The sequence below is a fragment of the Aotus nancymaae genome, unplaced genomic scaffold, assembly GCF_030222135.1.
Source record: "Aotus nancymaae isolate 86718 unplaced genomic scaffold, 86718_ANA_hifiasm-v0.15.2.pri h1tg000036l, whole genome shotgun sequence".
Classification (NCBI taxonomy): Eukaryota; Metazoa; Chordata; class Mammalia; order Primates; family Aotidae; genus Aotus; species Aotus nancymaae.
In genome coordinates this window covers 55529135-55549145 of record NW_026988450.1, presented here as the reverse complement: position 1 = coordinate 55549145, position 20011 = coordinate 55529135, and positions in this window count along the sequence as shown.

Genomic DNA, 20011 nt, shown 5'->3' with positions numbered 1-20011 from the left:
ATAATACAAGGATGTGTTAGGTTGGTGCAAAAATAATTGGCTCACGCCTGTAATCCCAGCATTTTGGGAAGCCAAGGTGGGTGGATTACTTGAGGTCAGGAGTTCAGGATCAGCTTGGCCAACATGGTGAAACTCCATGTCTACTAAAATATAAAAAAATTAGCAGGCATGGTGGGGGATGCCTGTAATCCCAACTACTTGGGAGGCTGAGACAGGAGAATTGCTTGAACCCAGTAGGCAGAGGCTGCAGTGAACCAAAATGGTGCCATTGCACTCCAGCCTGGGCAACAAGAGCGAAACTTCGTCTCAAAAAAAAAATTGCAATTTTTGCCATTAATTTTAATGGGATAATGCAAGAATCTAATGAATACATATTTACGTATATGCAGACACGTATAACCTGTATATTAATTGAGACATGACTTGTAAACATCAAAACTGGCACATTAAATTAATTAGTGAATATGAAATACATATATGTACATATGAATACAGTCTATTATATTATACACATCTGAGGACAACATATGATTTCACAATTCAGCCACTTCAGCAAGCAAAGTTGAGAATAACACATTTGCATTAGCAGCAAAACCTAAAGCTTTAGTGGATAAAAGAATGAAAAGTAAAACAGGTACTGTGCGAGATAAACCTGCTTCCTTATCATATCCTTTAGTGGCTTAAGAAAGATTTCTGTGGGAAGAAAAGGTTGTGGGAATTTGGTTGCACATAGCGAAGGATGATTTATGGAAGTTCAATTATAAAGTGACCCCATCTGTGGTATTTGCCAAGAACCAAATGCAGAGTAGAACAAAAAGCACTCCTAAATGAATACTGAGCTTCAAAACAAAGAGTAATATCACAGGAGGCTGCCAAATACAAGTATCTTGAAAGGGCATGATAATTAAATATTTCTAAACAGAATTCTAAATACAACATACAAGGTCATTCCAATAAGAAGGTAACCCAGGCATTGACAAAGAATAACAGGGATACTAAGAATGTAGGTGACTGGTTTATGTAGAGGAAAAAAAATTAAATGTCAGAAGAAAAGATTGAATTCATCTCCCATTCTAATTTTATTGTCATGACAGCAGTTGTGCTGCCACTCAAAGGCTCAGAGACCTGCCCTCACTTCCGCATTGTTGATACCTGCAAGTGGTGATGTATAATCAGAAGTAACACTTTGCAAGTCTCCAAAGTTTCTGTCAATGAGAGAAAAATGAATGTTTCTTGATTGGCAGGTTAGGAGGAATAGACCCAGAAAAAAGACACACGAGCTGAAATTTGCCCTGAGAGATGTCCATCCTCCACCTCAATTTGTCTTTTGACACATAGCAAATGGCTTATGATGTTGTGAGAATCCAGGCATGAATCAAGATGCAGGACTTCAATTCCATTTATGCAATGAATTTCCTCCATGACATGCACAAATCCTTTCCTCTGCAGCTCCACCTAACTGTCTATAAAATGAAGATAATGATACATATTTTCCCACTTTGGACTGTAACTAACAGATGCTTCAACAGATTCTTTTAGGTGGAGAAGCCTGATACAAACAGCGACATAGACTTTAGCAGTGCTTACCTAGATCTTTAGTGAAGCTAATTCAATAGTCGCATTTGGGTTTCATGTCCTAGAAGCTCATATGCACGAAACGCAACATAATTTTTTAACCTTCATTCATTTTTCCCACACTACTTCAGCTCCTTTAAAAAGCAGTGTTTGAAAGACAAATAATTAAACCACGTAATTCTTCGTATCAGATAAATGCTATAATAATACAATTTATTGAGTACATACCATGGGCCAAGCACAGTTTTAGGTATTTTCCACATATTACTCATTAACCTGTAAAATAACCCTATGGCTGATACTAATTTATCCTCTTTTTATATTTAGACAAACCTGTCAAAAGCAGATAAACAAATTGCCCCAGAGGTACTGGTTTTCTATTGCCGTGGAACAAATTAGCATAAGTTTAACAGCGTAGAACAGAATTCATTTATTAATTTATAGTTTCTGTGGGTCAGAACTCCAGGCATATCTTAACTGGCCTTTTGCTTGGAGTCTTACAAGACTGTAATCAAGTTGTCAGTTGAGCTACATTCTCATCTGTAGGCTCAACTGGGGAAGAATCTGTTTCTATGCTCCATTAGGTTGCTGGCAGAAATCCTGTCTTTGCAGCTATATGGTGAAGGGCCCCGCATTTTGCTGGCTATTGGCTAGAGGTCACCCTCGGGTCCTATAGGCCACCAGCAGTTCCATGTAGGTTTCTCTAACACAAAGCCATTTATTTCATCAAGCCTGAAAGGAGAGTCTCTCACCTCAAGGAAGGTCCAGTCCCTCTTTTAAAGGCTGTTCATGGCGGGGCATGGTGGGTCATGCCTGTTAATCTCAGCACTTCGGGAGGCTGAGGCTGGCAGATCTCAAAGTCAGGAGATCAAGACCATCCTGACCAACATGGTGAAAACCCATCTCTACTAAAAATATAAAAATTATCTGGGTGTGGTGGCATGTGCCTGTAATCTTAGCTACTCAGGAGGCTGAGGCAGGACAATCACTTGAACCTGGGAGTCAGAGGTTGCAGACTGCGCCACTGCACTCCAGCCTAGTGACAGAACAAGACTCCAATTCAAAAAAAAAAAAAAAAAAAAGCTGTCCACTTGATAAAGTCAGGCCTGCACAGAGTACTCTTCCTTTAACTGAGAACCAACTAATTTGGGAGGTTAATTATATCTGCAAAACCTTTTCACTTTTGCCCTCTTCCATTGGGTAGAAGCAAGTCACAAGCCCACCCATACTAAAGGACTAAAGGGGATGGAGTACACAGAGGCGTGAATAATAGGAGGCAGGAATTATTGGAGGTCACGCAGGGTGTTTCTGTGACACTAGGTTAGTGCTCCTCAAACTTTAATGTACCTACAAATTATCCAAAGATTTTGTTAAATGAAGATTCCAATACAGTAGGTCTGGGATGTGGTCTGAGAGTCTACATTTCCAACAAGCTCCCACGTAATGCTAAGGCTACTGCCTTGTCTGGGAACCACCAACACCACGTAAAGTTGGGACTGGAACCAGTAGTTTCAGCTCCAGGCCAGATATTCTTAACCACTTCCCCTATACTTGTCAAATCTCCCAGGACTTGATCTAAGGTTGTTACCAATAATGGATATAGTTTTATTTTTGTTCCACATTTATCCTAAGGTAGTCAATGTGGTTGACATCTGATTGTCTCTTTTCACATCTATGGGGTTTTACAGAACAAGCTTTGCACAGTCAACATGGCCTTTCAATCAAAGCTCAGGCATTCTCCAGCTGCCCCTAATGCCCTCTATCCCTTTCCTCAGGCAAGTGAGCATCTGCCCTGGGCTAGGTGACACTCCTTAGGGGGAAGATTTGCCTGCTCTGGAGGTCCTATGGTGTTTTTTTTTTTTTTTTTTTTTTGAGACAGAGTCTTGCTCTCTTGCGAGGCATCAGGCTGGAGTGCAGTGGCATGATCTGGGCTCACTGCAACCTGCGCCTCCCGAGTTCAAGCAATTTTCCTGCCTCAGCCTCCCGAGTGGCTGGGACTGCAGGCACATGCCACCATACCCAGCTAATTTTTGTATTTTCACCATGTTGGCCAGGATGGTCTCCATCTCTTGACCTCATGATCCTCCCGCCTTGGCCTCCCAAAGTGCTGGGATTACAGGCGTGAGCCACTGCACCTGGCCAGTCCCAGGTTTTACCTGCTGTGTTGAAAAAAACGTGTGCTAGTTTACAATAGCAAAGACCTGGAACCAACCCAAATGCCCATCGATGATAGACTGGACAGGGAAAATGTGGCACATATACACCATGGAATATTATGCAGTCATCAAAAACGATGAGTTCGCGTCCTTTGTAGGGACATGGATAAACCTGGAAACCATCATTCTCAGCAAACTGACACAAGAACACAAAATCAAACACTGCATGTTCTCACTCATAGACGGGTGTTGAACAATGGGAACACATGGACACAGGGAGGGGAGCACTATACACTGGGGTCTGTTGGGAGGAAATAGGGGAGGGACAGTGGGGGGTGGGGAGTCAGGGAGAGATAGCATGGGGAGAAATGCCACATATAGGTGAAGGGGAGGAAGGCAGCAAATCACACTGCCACATATGCACCTATGCAACAATCTTGCATGTTCTCCACATGTACCCCAAAACCTAAAATGCAATTAAAAAAAAAGAAAAAAGAAAAGAAAAGAAAAAACGTGTGCTTTGGATGAAGAGACCTTCCAAACAGGCTTTGTGTGAGCAACATGGCTGTTTATTCACCTGGGTGCAGGTGGGCTAAGGCCAAAAAGGGCATTAGCAAAGGGCAGTGGGATAGGAGTTGGTTTTATAGGTTTGGGTAGTTTTTTGGGGGTGGGGGTGTTGCAGAGTAAGTTCAGTTACAGTGATTGGGGGTAGGGACAAGGGAGTATACATGACCACAAGTTCAGTTACAATGGCAGGGTTGGGTGAGAGGTATTTACATTATCATAAGAACAGTTAAGGTGGCAGGGCTGGGTGAGGAGCTTTGAGGCTGGGCAATTAGGGACAATGGCAAACACAGGTAGTGGGTGGGAGACATCAGCCAAGACAAGCAGGACTTCAGACTTTCAGGCTCCAGGACTGCATATAGAGACCTGACACTGAGGAGTATTGACAAGTGTCTTAAGCCATCACCTCCTTTCCCTAGATGGAGGAAATCTCTTCTTTTCAAATAGATTTTTCATTATATATATCTGAGATATATGTACAACATGATGTTTTGACATACATATAGTAAAATGATTACTACAGTCAAACAAATTTACATATTCATCAAAAGAAGTTTCTTCTTGATTTAGAAATTGGGTCTCTTAGGGACTTTTCATTTGACCTGTTTTTGTTTTTGTTTTTGTTTTTGTTTTGAGACGGAGTTTCGCTCTTGTTACCCAGGCTGGAGTGCAATGGCGCAATCTCAGCTCACTGCAACCTCCGCCTCCTGGGTTCAGGCAATTCTCCTGCCTCAGCCTCCTGAGTAGCTGGGATTACAGGCACGGGCCACCGTGCCCAGCTAATGTTTTTTGTATTTTTAGTAGAGACGGGGTTTCGCCTTGTTGACCAGGATGGTCTCGATCTCTTGACCTCGTGATCCACCAGCCTCGGCCTCCCAAAGTGCCGGGATTACAGGCGTGAGCCACCGCGCCCGGCCCATTTGACCTGTTTTACCAGAAAAATATTTCCCTCTTTTTTTAGAAAATGAAAGAAGCGAAGGTTTTAAACACGACTTGGCTTTTGAGGAGAATAAATATTTACCTTGAAGAAAAGAGTTACAAGGACTTAAAACATTTTACTTAACTAGCTACCAACAGCTCCTCCCTGGACTGTATGTAGGGGAGAAAATCATTCTCACCAAAAGAGTAAGGAAATGTTGAATCAAAGTTTCCCTTTCAGTAATCTCTCCCAGACAGGAAGCTGTTATCTGACTTGTTTTTCAAGTGCTGCTTATACGCTTGCAATTTAAATTTAGCTCCGAGGCAGCCTCTCCTTTCTCCTCGTGGTGCTAAATGGCAGACAGATGTTAAACAAAGATACCGTCCCACACAGCTTCCTTTGACTTTTTACTAAGTGAACTCCAACCACTACTTTTTAAGAAAATTGCAACATTAAGACTGTCAGACGGCTTGAAATTAACATGATTCAGACCTCCTGCCAGTGTCCTAAATCCTAAAATAGTGATTTACCAATTGTCTGCTAGCAAGCTGCAAGGCTTTCAAAGCAAAATCAGCGTTTCAAGATTGGAGTAAGCCCTCAATGCTTACCTTAGCACTGGGAACCTGAAGGCAGAGGAACCAAGATAAATACTTCCTTGTATAACTTGTATAACTACACATTGAAAAGCAGGCGTCCTCCTGGTCCCTACTGTTAGAGATTGCTAACAACAATGAAATAATATCTTCACATATTTATTGAGCTGCTCTAAGAACTTTACGTTCCATGCCTCATTCAGTCCTTACAACAATCCTGTCAAATGCTTATTTACAGCTTCCATTCGGATGGACAACTCAAGCAGAGAGAAGTTAAGTAACATGCCCAAGGTCACACAGCTAGCTGCTAGGTTGAAGTTGATCCAAAGTAAAGAAGATTAAAAGCACAATAAGATGCTAAGAGAAAGAGGACACTTGCTTTCTTCTGAAGTGGTTGAATGATGTTCCCCTAAAAGACATGTCCACATTCTAACTCCTGGATTCTATGAATGTGACCTTATTTGGAAAAAGGGTCATTGCAGATATAATTCATTGAAAGATCTCAGGATGAGACTATCAGAAAGTTTACATATGTGTTTATTTTTGTATTTCTGCATAACCTATTTCGGCAGCTATGCAGTAGTTCATTTCACCTTTTCCATAAGATGGAATTTAGGTAGTTTCATTATTTCAAGAGATGTTGGAATGCCTAACTGTGTACAAATATCATTTGAATCCCTTGGATAATTTCCTAGAAGAGGAATTTCTTGGTCAAAGACATCTGAATAAATTATTTTGACAAATATTGCCAAATTGCCTTCTATTGGGGTTTTACTAATGTCTGCCTCCCCGAAACGATGAAGAGTTCCTGTTTCTCACAGGTTACCAACAATATGATGTCAAACAAAAATGTGTGGGGTTTCTAGCCATTGTGATTAGAAAAAAAATGATAATCTCATATAATTTTAAATTTTCATTTGTCTTATTTCGAATAACAGTCAACATTTTTCATGTATTTAAAACCCATTTTTATTTCTTTTCCAATAAAATTTTACTTATTGTTTTTCCCAACGTAACTTGTAAACAACTGGAAGTTGGTCTTTCTCTCATCAATATTTATGTACTTTTTACACATGATGGAGATTATTCTGTTTTATGAATTACAAATTTTTACAATATCAGCAATGGTTAATTCCTTTCATTATAAATTCTAAATGATTTTGTCAAATATATGGATAATATTTTCTGCATTCTCATTTTCTACCCTCTCATTCAACTAAATTCTCTTATTGATTTTAATTTTTTGGTTTATTATTATTATTATTATTATTATTTGAGGCAGAGTCTTGCTCTGTGGCCCAGGTTGGAGTGCAATGGTGCGATCTCGGCTCACTGCAACCTTCACCTCCCGGGTTCAAGCAATTCTTCTACCTCAGCCTCCCGAGTAGCTGGGATTACAGGCATGCACCACCACACTTGGCTAATTTTTTTTGTATTTTTAGTAGAGATGAGGTTTCACCATATTAGCCAGGCTGGTCTTGAATTCCTGACCTTGTGATCTGCTGCCTTAGCCTCCCAAAGTGCTGGGATTACAGGCATAAACCATCACACCTAGCCTGGTTTATTCTTTTGGTTTTGGTTTTTTTTTTTTTTTAGAGTGTCTTGGGTCGATATTATACTCTGAAAAAAGTTTTCATCATTCAATGAGTCAACTTTTTCTGGACTAGCCATTTAAATAAGTTCCCATGGCAAAGGAAGAAGGACCAGAGTAGCTTCCAGGTGTCAAACTAAATAACCTTCCACTGCAACCACATAGACAGCTTTTCCACAAATATGACACATCCATGTCATATATTGTGTGATTTTACTGCCTCTGCATCTTCAAATCCACTGCTTTTCAAAGGTGAAGTCCAGGAGAATTTTTATCTCGAGTCTGGCCACCAGATTTCTTCACTCACTGTAGCAAACAAGCCGTGTGGCCACTAGAGGCTGGACCTCTTCCTTTCAGAAAATGTGTTTTTATAAAATCCACCAAAAGCCATCACTTCCAGGACTTCTGAGTCCTGCTTTTGACTTCCTTCTAGATAAACTCTAACAAATCTGTTAGTTTTAGTGGTCATTGTTAGAGTCCGCAGATTATCTGTGTCCTATTTTACTGAAGATGGAATTTGAGAGTTTTTTTTTTTTTAATTCTACTTATTATCTTTGTATGGTTTCCAGAAGAGGAGAAAAATCTGGTATACAAACCCATGTTCAATAAACTATCTCAACTACTTCTCAAAATGACATCCCTGAACTGAAAGGGATACTTCTAGCACAATCAGTTTCAGGATTGGGAGTAGATGATAACCAGATACGAAATATACATGCTTATGTGCGGGCTGCATGAGTGTGGCATAATTATGATTGGCCATTTCCTTCTGGTTTTACGAACTTTCAGTTTCTACCATGAATCCTTCTCCCTCAATACACACACATAAACACACACGAGTGTGTGTGCATGTATATGTGTAGAAAAGGGCGTGTACAAAAATATCCAATACTGTACTATAAAGTTAAAATACGTGAAAACTAAAAATCCTCTTGGATTTGGCAATGAGGAAGTCATTTGTGTGACCTTGACTAAATTGAGTTTGTAGGCAGAAACCAGAATTTTTAATGGAGTGAGTTGAAAGGTGAGCAGGAGGTGATAAATTAAGGAGTGTAGACTACTTTTGCAAAACTCTTGGCTATTCAGAAAAGGACAATTTTATGAAATCAAATAGAAAGTCACTGCTGAGAAACTCTATATTTAGATCCTTGTAAGAAGCTTGTTTAGAGACTGATGTCATAAGCTTGTAAAGTGCTGCCCTTCAAAGTGGGGGTAGGGAGCAAGGAGGAAGGAAGGAATTTGTGTTGGAGCACAGTTGTTAACAGCCCTAAACTTAGAGCCAGAGTGCCTGGATTTGATCCCTCCATAACTCTTTTTTCATATATATATATATATACACACACACACACACACACACACATACACACACACGTATATGTACATAAAAGGAAATATATATATATGTATGTGTGTGTATATATATATATATATATTTTTCATTTTTTATTTTTTTGTTTTTTTGAGACAGAGTCTCTCTTTATCACCCAGACTGGAGGGCAGTGGTGCAATCTCCTGCTTACTACAACCTCTGCCTCCCAAGTTCAAGCAATTCTCCTACCTGAGCCTCCTGAGTAGCTGGTATTACAGGCCCCCACCACCACACCTGGCTAATTGTTTTAGTAGAGACGGGGTTTTGCCATGTTGGCCATGCTGGTCTGGAACTCCTGACCTTAGGCGATCCACCCGCCTCCCAAAGTGCATGAGCCACCGTGCCTGGCCCCTCCCTAACTCTTGTTGGCATATGACTTAGCATGACTTAGTCATTCTGATCCTAAACAATGCCCTAATCTTGGAATACCTCAGATCTTTTCCCAGTAGAACTTCAATCCCTGTCTGCTGGATAATTTCCCATGGATGTCCTACAGGTACCTCCAAGTAAATATGTCCAAAATATGATCTCATATTTTGTTCAATCCCCAAGCTTGTCCCTACCCTTTGTATTTTCATTCTTTGTGAATAAAACCATCACTTACCTAGAAACCCAAGCCAGGATGAACATATTCATCCCAAATGCCTTCATCTCTTTCATATCTGACATCTAATTGTGACTAGTTCATATCAATTCTCTCTTAGTTTCACCTGTAGGACTTATGTCCTCCATTCCAACTTTACTGCTACCATTTTTTTTTTTTTTCAGTTTTTAAAAGGAGGATTTATTTGACAAGTTTCACTTAGCGCAATATACCTAAAAGGAAATCACAATACAATGAAAGATTTAAATCAAGGCCTCAGAATCTCATACAAATACCAAGACCAAAATCCTGAAGAACTGGTATTGCGTCTCAAATTTTTTCCATTAACTTAAAAAAAGCTTAAACTTATGTGCCTTACAGGTTATTAAATGAAATTAGAATTAACAAACATGCCAAAATGTTTGACTTTGATTGTAGACACAGCTCCTATATTGAGTTTAAAAAAAAAAAAAAGCATGTCTTTCAACATGCATCTGAACAGTGTTCAATGCAAAGGATAACACTTAACCATTTTAGAACTGGTTCTAATTATCTCCTACCCAGATTGGTGCTATCACTTCCTAATTCTTATCTCAACTTCTACTCTTGCCCAGACATCATTCCTGAATCATCTTCTACACCATCAACAAAGTGAATGTATTAAAGTTCTATGCTCATCGTACCATTCTGCAGGTGAAAACCTATATTTCTTATCAGGATATTAACGTTTCTCAACAATCCGATCCTAGCTATGTGACTCTCCAGCCTCAAACCACACTGTATCTCCTTACTCAGTCTCCACTGCAGACAGACAAAAGAAAAGAAGGCACAATTCCACCCCCAAAACCCTTTTCTACAGAAAAGGAAGCATTCCTCCTAAGAGGAGAACTTCCCTTGTTTAGAGAAAAGATTTTAACAAGTCTTTTGAATATGCAGGGGCAAGGATGCCAAGTCTGGTGGGGAATAAGGAGGTTAAGGGGCTAGAGCAGAAGTCCCTAAACAGGTGCCAACTTGGACATAAGTATGACTGGGGCAGGACAAATAATGGGGTGGAGGAGGTGACAGCAGAGATAGAAAGTCAACAAAGGGAGGGAGTTGCAGGATTTTACAGACTATTATGTGGTTTTGGCTTTTACTCTAAGTTAAATGAAAGCCATAGAAAGGTTTTGAACAAAGTAATGTGATCCGACAATGTTTTACATGCTCTGGCTAATGTTGGAAGCAGCCTGCGTGGATAAGAGTGGAAGCAGGGAGGCCAGTTGAGTAGACTGTGCAATAATCCATGCAAGGCTTGATGTGGCCTGAGCTATGGATGGCCAGGGTGGGTGGGGTGGAAGATGGTTAATGGTGGTAAAGATGGTGAGAAGTAGTCAAATTCTAGCTGCATTTCAAGGTAGATCCAGGATATAGTTGCACTGTATGTGGGATACGTTAGAAGAAAAGGAGTCAAATATTATGATAAGATTTGTGACCTGAGCAATGGGCAGAACAAAGTTGACTCCAGGCTGAAAAGGAGAACGCTATGAAAAGCTTAGCTGGAAAGAAGATTGAGAGTTCATTTTTGTGCACATTAGGGTTGAGCTAGACATTAGGCAGATATCCTACAGAAATACCTAGCACGGTGTTTAGTACACAAGCCTAAATATAAAGGACAGGTCAGTGTGTGGGAATTGTCATCATAAAGATGGTATTTAAAGCCTGACCCCACCAAGGAAGTGAGTATAGATTGAGCAATGAAGAAAACTGAGGCTCAGCCCTGCCTGCTCCAATGTTAAGAAGTTGAAGAGAGCAAGTAATGACAAAGGCTGAGAAGGAGCATCCAATGATGTAGGAAGAAAGCCAGAGAGAGCTTTGACCCAGAAGCCATGTGGATAAAGCATTTATAGAAAAGGTAAGTGTTCTAATGTGTCCAAATACTGCTGATAGGACAATTTAGGACCGATAATTGATCATTACATTTAGCAATGTGGAAGTTATTGCTGATAGAACAAGAGGAGGTTTAGTGAATCATGAAGGTAAAATCTGTTTGGATCGGGTTCAAAAAAAATTGAAGCAGGCAGTACACACAATTCTTCCTGGGAGTTTGCTGCTGTGGGGTGGGGGGAGAGGAACGAGATGGACCATGGGGTCAAGGGAGTGTAGCTTTTAAGACAGAAGAAATTGCAGTATTTTTGTCTAATGGGAAAGATAAAGATAGGTTGAAATTGTGATGAGGGTGAGCAAAAAAGACCTATTACAGCAGTGTCCTGATGGGAGGAGGGGATGTGCCAATGTAAGGATGCCCTTCATTAGAGCTCTGACCATTCAGCCATAACCTCAGGACTAAAGGCAGGCTCCATGGACACATGCAGGAAGATGGGTAGGCTTCAGAGTGGGAGTTCTGGGGTGCTCTTGGTTCTATATGAAATGGACAGCAAACTGACTAGCTGGGAGTGATGATGGTAGAAGCAGCATTGAACATTTAGAGAAGGGAAAATGTGAAATAGTCATCCAGGACACTGGAAGAATGAACAGACAAGGGAAATAGAGTACTGAGCTGAGCAGCGTCTGAGGTTGGAGGTCAACAATTGTAAAATGAAACAGCAAATTTCCATGTGTTTCTCTAGTCACTTATTCAGTTGTGTGAGTGTGGGCATGAAGGATGTGGTACCACAATGGGTGTGTTGTGCTGTGCAACTCAATGAGAAAAGAAATCAGAAGTCAGCATAGTGCAGGTTTAAGGCGTTCCTCAGTATCATGAGATACACATTTAAGTTAGTGCAGTGTGGAGTTAACTGGGCATAATTAACCAACTTAGTGTTACTAACACAGTGAAGGCTAAGCAACTGCTACTGAAAGAGAAGTGAGTTTGAGTCATAGTTACAAGACCAGCTTCTGAGACACCATTTTTTCAGTTTAAATTAGGTATGCCAAACAATTATGTGTTCGTTTCCTGAATTAAGTTAATGTGAGTATATTTTGATAGACCATGGGATCTTGTGGCATTTGTTCCCTGAAATTTTCTTTAGGCTCTGACGATGTACGTTAAATGGCTGTTGTTTATAACATAAAAGTTTACAATGCATTATTCATACTGAAGTTTAGTACGATGTCTATGAATCTAGGTCATTTATTTACAAAGTGGCAGCATTACCCTCAATAATAGTATAAAAAATGACAATATTAATAGCTTCCATGTGGTGCTCCTGTAAGTGTATTAAGCACCAGGCTTGTCATCACAGACATGGACTCACATAAACCTAATAGCAACATGTTGTGAGGAGGAGGTTGATATGACTACTATTTTCAGGTAAGTCAATCAAGTATCAGAGAAGTTAAATGACTCCTCCAAGGGTAGACACCTTCTAGAACAATATCCAGAACGCAAAACCAATCTTCCTGAACTTACATCAGGCTACACTCTTGAAACCTGCATGTCAAGTGTCTGCTAGACCCACAGCACTCCAGCAGCTGGAACCATGGTTCTCAACCCTGCTGCTATGTTTAGATCAAGCTGGTGCCAGGATCCCATGCAGGACTCATCTCCAGAGACAGCATATTACTATCTGTAGCTTTGAAAGTGCCACAGTGATCCTAAGGTGATTTAAGATCTCAAATTCTCAGTGATCCCCAGTGATTGGAAACCACTGTGCTCTATATTCCAGGAGGTTCTAGGAGAGAGTCTGTGTAGAACACTCCCAAGTAATTGAGACCTTATCTGACCTCATCCACCAGGCAGAGAGAAACCTTTTAGACATAGCCTTAAAAGCCACACCATAAATTACCTTAAAATAAAACACTATAAATAAGTTTTCCCTTGGTGCCTCCAGTCCCTACAGGTGACCCTACATGACCTTCCTACCTGAAGACTCATCCCTGCCCTGGGTCTGGTAGAACTTTGTCCTTGGTCAAAGACAGTTTAAGCAGTCTTAGTTCGCTACTCCCATGACTCAACATCAAAATATTAATAGTAACCACGTATCAAGACTCAACATCTGCCAGGCGTGGAGCTAAGTGCTTTACACGTATTAACTCATAATCCTCACACAGGCCCTATGAGCTAGGTGCTCTGCTAATGCTCATTTTACAGAGGAAGAAACAGAACCTTAGAGAAGTTAAATAATGCATCCCAGGTCACTGTGCTAACCAGCAGAGCCTGGATTTTCTCTGGTTCTGCCTGACCACATGGTCCAGGTTCCTGGTTAATCTTGCTACTTAACACCTCTGCATGCAAGTCCCAGAGATTCCCCAACTCAATATGACAACTTTTCTGGCCACAAATCTTCTTCCACTGCCCTCTCCCTGGTGTCACTTAAATCAGAAGCTTCTGGATCACCCCTCACTGACCCCACTCTTGGTGACTTACCAGTTTCTATGCCGTTTTGGTGTTCTTTGCAATGGCTCTCAGATCTCTTCTTTCAGACCTTCATTTGTTTCTTTGCAAGATTATTTTAGTAATTCCTGTGAATAGTCTTCCTATCCTAGTCTTACCTTTTTCAAATCCAAATATTACTTTGCTGGCTCTAGACTGATCATTTTGATAACACAAATTTGATACCACATCCAGGCTTAAAATCCTTGAGTGATTCAATGAGCCCTATTTGATAAAACACTGATTTCTTAGCAAGATCCTCACAAAATAGCTCCAACTTACCTCTTTAGAGGTATCTCTTACCACTCTCTGTTCCTTGTCCTTACCCCATAAACACTACATTCTCCAAAGGTCATAAATGGGGAGGACACAAGCAGGATCCAGCCCAAAGACATGCCACTCAATACCAGTGCACACGTGTGTGTGCACAAGTCTTATCATTTAAGTGAGGAATGGGAGCACTCAGGTAAAAATACACATCTCTTACTTCTTTGAAATATTATTTTATCAGCTGTCCACAATTCTCACCATGCCCTGTTGTGGCTCCAACCCAACTCACTTTGCATCTTTAAGTGACCTGCCTGACATTTGAGTCTGTGATCTCTACTCTGGACCATTAGAAAGCCTCTAAGTATACCAGGTATCTTCATACCTTTGTAACATTTTTTGTAGTATTTCTAATGTAGCTGTCTCCTAAGTATTAAAGGTAGTTATATGGATATCTTCTCCTGGCTAGATTGGGAAAAATCATGAAAGTAGATTGTTTTGTTCATCTTTATATCCTATCCCACATCGTTTACTATCAGGCTTCGCCCATTGTATACATTCCAGGAACATTGAGCATGGTAAATTCTATTGCAGTAAAAAGCTCTTTTTACTCTCTCTATTAAAGTCTTTTCATGACCAACTGTATGAAACTAAACAAGTTACCTGTTTACCAAACAAATAAGTCCAAACGAGTAAAGGACTTATTTACTTGTTAAAGGACCTCATATTAAAAAAGATTCATAAAATTATTCTTTCTCAAAAAACATTAGGAAACAGAATTCAACAACACATCAAAACGATTATACATCATGATCAAGTGGGATCACTCTCTGGTACACAAGACTGATTAAACATATGTAAATCAAAGATACATCACATTAACATAATGAAAGATTACCACATTATTGTCTCAACTGATGCAGGAAAAGCATTTCCTAACGCTCATTACCTTTTCTTGATAAAAATTCTTAACAGTTTAAGTACAGAAGGAAACTTTCTCAACATAATAAAGGCTACTTAAGAAAAATCCACAGCTTACATTGTAATCAACAAGGAACAACTGACAACTTTTCCACTAAGATCCAGTACAAGGCAGGGATGCCCACTATCACCTCTTCTATTCAACATAGTAATGAAAGTACTGGCAAGAACAATCAGACAAGAAAAAAAGAAAAAGGCACTCAAATGAAGAAAGAAGTAAAATTATCTCTGTTTGCAGATGATATTATCTTATAGGTAGAAACCCCCCAAAGTTTCATAAAAAACTATTAGAACTAATAAATGAATTCAGTAGTTGCAGAATACAAAATCAGCATACAGAAAGTAGTAGCATTATCTATACACAAATAACGACCTAGCTGAAAAAAAAAATCAAGAAAAACAATCCCGCTTATGATAGCATAAAGAATGCACGAAACAAATTTAAACAAAGCAGGTGTAAGATTTTTACAATGAAAACTATAAAACATTGCTAAAAGAAATGGAAGAATACATAGATAAGTGTAAAGATATCCCATGTTCATATATTAGACGAAGTAGGATTGTTAAAATGTCTATACTACCCCAAGAATATACAGATTCAATGCAATCACTATTAAAATTCCAATGACATTATTCACAGAAATGAACAATACAATCCTAATGTTTTTAAGGAACCACAGAAAAACCCAAACAGCCAAAGCTATACTAAGAAAGAAAAATAAAGTTGGAGGCATCACACTTCCTGAATTAAAATTATACCACAAAGCTATAGTAATCAAAACAATATGGTATTGGCATAAAACAGAAACAGATCAATGGAACATAATAGAGAGCTCAGAAATAAATATAAATATATACAGTCAATGAATTTTTGACAAGATCACCAATAAAATACAATGGGGAAAGAGTAGTCTCTTTAATAAATGGTGCTGGGAAAGTTGGATTTCCACATGCAAAAGAATAAAATTGGACCCTTATGCCATACACAAAAACCAACTGAAAGTGGATGAAAAATCTACATGTAAGATCTAAAAGCATAAAAATCCTAGAAGTGAACATAAAAATAAAGCACCTGGACATTGACTGCCCTTGGCAATGATTTTTTAAAAATATACTAAATGCTCAGGCTACAAAATAAAAAATAACTAAATGGGACTATATGAAACTAAAAAAGCTGAACAGCAAAGGAAACAACACAATGAAAGGGCAACCAATGGATTGGGAATAATATATGCAAATTACATATCTGATAAAGAGTTAAGTATTTTAAAGTTATAAATAAAACACAAGTCAATAGCAGAAAGAAAAATAACCTAATTTAAACATAGACAAAGGACTTAAACAGACATTTATCCAAGGAATATATAAAAATGGCCAATAGGTATATGAAAATGTGCTCAACATAAATAGTCACCTCAGAAATGCAAACTGAAACCACTATGAGATAACACTTCATATCCATTAGGATGACTATTATCAAAAAGTCAAGAGACAACAAATGTTGGCAATGATGTAGAGAAAAGCACACTGTTGGTGAAAATGTAGGGTGGTGCAGTCATTATGGAAAACAGTATGGAGGTTCCTAAATAAATTAAAAATAGAACTACCATATGATCCCACAATCCCTCCTCTGGGCATATACTCAAAGGGAATGAAATCATTACCTCATAAAGATATCTGTACTCTCATATTCATAGTGATATTTTTCACAATACCCAAAATATGGATACAACCTACATGTCTGTAGATGGACAAATGGATAAAGAAAATGTGGAATATGTATATATGTGTATATGTATGTGTGCATATATATAACATTTAATATACATATTATATACATGTGTGTATGTATATGTGTGTGTGTGTGTATATGTATATATAGAAAGAATGGAATATTAGCCCAAAAAATGAATGGCATCCTGCTATTCGGCACAACATGGACGGACAAGGACATTTTGTTAAGCAAAACAAGCCAGATACAGAAAGAAAAATATTGCATATTTTTTAAGAAGGTCAAATATAGAGAGTATAAAATAGTGGTTACAGGAGTCGGGTTGGGGGATGAAATGGGAAAGTATGGGTCAAAGGATACAAAGTAGCAGATATGCAGGATGAACGAGTCTAGAGTTTTAATATACAACAGAGCACTATAGTTAATAAAATTACATTAGAGATTTTAAAGTAGATTTTAGCTGCTCTTATCAAAAAGCAACCATGTGAGATGATAAATATGTTACTTTGCTTTCTTCTCGTAATCATTTTGCTATGTGTATTTCATAAAATCATGTTGTAAACTTCAAATACACACGATAAAACCCAGCTTTAAAAAAAGCTATTGTGGCCAGGCGCAGTGGCTCATGCCTGTAATCCCAACACTTTGGGAGGCCAAGGCGGCTGGATCACCTGAGGTCAGGAGTTCAAGACCAGACTGGCCAGCGAAATCCTATCTCTACTAAAAATACAAAAATTAGCTGGGTGTGGTGGCACATACCTGTAACACCAGCTACTTGGGAGGTTGGGGCAGGAGAATCATTTAAATCCAGGGGGAAGAGTTTGCAGTGAGCTGAGATCGTGCCACTTCACTTCAGCCTGGGCAAAAAGAGTGAAATTCCATCTCAAAAAAAAAAAAAAAAAAAAAAAGTAGCTATTGTTTCATATAGCTTTAAGCCAATGTAGGTTTCTAAAGTCTCTTTAAATTAAAGATTATACAGCTGGCTCTACCAGCTACCAGAGAGTTGGCTCTACCTAACTACTAAGTGTATCATGCAGAAAAATATATAAATACATCTCCTTCCTCTTTCTAATATTATTCATATGATCAAAAAATAACAAATATTATTTCAAGATACTTTCCTACTTATGACAAACTTCTAGGTGATAATTACCTCATTAATCAAGTCTGCATCTTCAAAAATAGTTTCAAGATTTCAAAGAAAGCTCCAATTGTAAAACACCTATTTTATTTTTGTCTTTGAGATTTTATTTTATTTATTTATTTTTGAGACGACGTCGCGCACTGTTGCCCAGGCTGTATTGCAGTGGCACAATCTCTGCTTACTGAAGTCTCCGCCTCCTGGCTTTAAGCAATTCTCCTGCCTCAGCCTCCTGAGTAGCTGGGACCACAGGTGTGCACCATCATGACCATCTAATTTTTTTGTATTTTTTTTTTTTTTTTGGAGACAGAGTCTCGCTCCGTCGCCAGTCGCTAGGCGCCAGACTGGAGTGCAATGGCGCAATCTCGGCTCACTGCAACCTCCGCTTCCTGGGTTCAGGCAATTCTCCTGCCTCAGCCTCCTGAGTAGCTGGGATTACAGGCATGCGCCACCACGCCCAGCTAATTTTTGTATTTTTAGTAGAGATGGGGTTTCACCATGTTGGCCAGGATGGTCTCGATCTCCTGACTTTGTGATCCGCCCGCCTCGGCCTCCGAAAGTGCTGGGATTACAGGCGTGAGCCACCGCGCCCGGACGAAATTTTATTTTCATTTCTAATCTAAGTTAAACAGGAAAATCTGGAACTCCCAAGAATTTGAATTTCGATTGAGACAATGAACGTAACATTTCTACAGTAATCAAAGATGTATGAGAGGTTGCATACAGACCTTGCTTTAGGGAAGAAATGTTGTGAGGAGGAAAACGATTTTACACCCTCTTCTGTAGAGTTATGAATGAAGGACTGCAGTTGCCACGGAGGCTAAATCTCAGAAGGAATGACCAGGTTCTTTTAGAAGCTGCTTCTGTTTTTCAGCCAAGACCATCTACTGACATCCCCAAACCCCGGTAGCTGACTGCAATGCAAGTCAAGACGTGAAAGACTGTTAACATTTGCTGATTCCATTTCTTCTCCCTCTACCAGGACTGAATCTGAGGCAGGTGTGGACAGGGAAGCAGAAAAATCTTGTTGAAAGCTGTGAATTATCCTGATTCTGGGCTAAGCATATGAGTGTCTTAGAGGAGCTCCTTTCTTTCCTAAGGCCTTCGAAGTGGGATGAAGAGATTCTCATAAGAACCAAACAGGCTGCAGTGAATCTGCATTGCTGGGAGGAATGCCAGAAATTTCAAGCTCAGATTGAAATCTTTGTTTGCAATAGTTTTCTTTCCTTGTGAGCCAATTTCCTGTTAATTAATCAAGAGGAATTTTTTTTCTCAGCATTTCTGGCCCTCAGTAAATGTTATCAGATGTGGTTGAACTCTGGAAACACCTGACAGATTTGTAGATCAAGTATTAAATCACTTCCCAATTTTTTTTTTAATCCTAAGAGGTAAATAACCCAACACGATGAAAAACTATCAACTAGTTTTTCCAAAATAAATGTCTATCTGAAATAATTAACTTTTATACCTTTCTGTGCTCTTAAACAGCAGTTTTCAATCAGTATGGTTAACTGCCTGCAAGACTGCAGGAAAAGAAATAGTTTTAAAGCCAACAGAACTGTTGAATGAAAAAAATTCTGCCTTACTTTAAGAAATTTTTCATTATCTGGTTTAATACACTGCATAGATGTTTCTTTTTCTGTCCACATTCTTGTCTTTCCAGTCCTTTTAAAAAATATTATCTTTCAGTCTCTGGAGTTTGAGACCAGCGTGGGAAACATAGCGAGACCTCGTCTATACCACAAACAAACAAACAAATAAAAAAAACCCAAAGCAATTAGCCAGGCATGGTGGCTCAGGCCTGTAGTCACAGCTACTTGGGAGACGGAGGCAGGAGGATTACTTGAGCCCAGGAGGTCAAGGCTGGAGGAAGCCATGATCACACCACTGCACTCCAGCCAGGGGACAGAGCAAGACCTTATCACAGAAAAACAAAACAAAGAAACAAAAACAAACCAAAAACCAAAGGGCAGGGGTGGGGACAGGAAGCGAGCTACCCACAGCGCTCATTTATTCAATCCGTAGAATTTTGTCCTTAGATGATCTTTGGAAACAAAATATTTGAAAAGATGTGTTCCAATGATAATTTCTAAAATTCAATGTGTATGCAGCTTTTAAAGACGTTTTTAAATGACTGGACCAAAATTTTGACTGCCTTCTTGTATTTTAGTATGCGTTATCTATACAAT